An 841-nucleotide genomic window follows, 5' to 3' on the forward strand; every position below is an offset into this window, starting at 1 on the left:
TCATATTCATGGAATACGATTCACTTTCAAGATGCCTTGATGGTGAAATGGTAGACACGCGAGACTCAAAATCTCGTGCTGAAGAGCGTGGAGGTTCGAGTCCTCTTCAAGGCATAATATTGAGAATGCTCATTCAATGAGCAATTCAATAAGAGATCTCGGATCGAATCGATATTGATAGACCGAGTATCTGTTGATACGAAGTAGTCCGGCGATCCCTACGATCCGAGTCCGAGCTGTTGGAATTGGAATAAGTTCGGCAGTGGATCACTAAATTTTGGAGATCTTCTCTATCTAATGAATGGGGAGTCCACTTTGAAATCGTCCGCCCTGCACCACCCCCCGAGTATATGCTTCAACAGGAATCACACAGGGGTAAATTGATACAATAGAAACCTCTGAGAAAATGCCCGCCCGTAACCCAGCAGATAAAGTACATTACGTAGTCCGTTTTAGGGATTGGCGACTTACCCATTCAGTTATTTTGGCACTGGACGTTCCCAAAATGGGTACTATCAGGTCGGGTGAATTCGATAATAGACGTCTGTTGGCATTCCAGCCTTCCTTCCCCTTTCAGGGCAAGAAAATCCAGTACCTCTTGGTCGTGTGAATATCTGAATAGGACGAACCGGCCCCGTGGATATCTTTGCTTCGGAACAAAACAATTAGAATTAGGCTCGGTCAACTGGAATGTGTATTAGCCATATAAAAGATCTTTCAATTGAGAAGATCCATCGACTTGAGACGAAGAGAAAGGTCTATCTATTTTAGTTAGTTATTCAGTTAAACCAATGAAATGATTCATTATTGGAGCAGATAGCAAGAACCATTTCATCGGACA

General features: G+C 43.0%; 1 non-coding gene across 1 annotated transcript; it reads left to right on the top strand.

Moving 5' to 3' along the window:
* The first annotated feature begins 33 nt into the window (after positions 1 to 33).
* Positions 34 to 114, top strand: TRNAL-CAA. The gene has a single exon. It is a non-coding gene; the product is annotated as a tRNA-Leu (tRNA).
* Positions 115 to 841: the final 727 nt, after the last annotated feature.

Source organism: Papaver somniferum, unplaced genomic scaffold (genome assembly GCF_003573695.1).
Source record: "Papaver somniferum cultivar HN1 unplaced genomic scaffold, ASM357369v1 unplaced-scaffold_40, whole genome shotgun sequence".
In the NCBI taxonomy this organism is placed as follows: domain Eukaryota; kingdom Viridiplantae; phylum Streptophyta; class Magnoliopsida; order Ranunculales; family Papaveraceae; genus Papaver; species Papaver somniferum.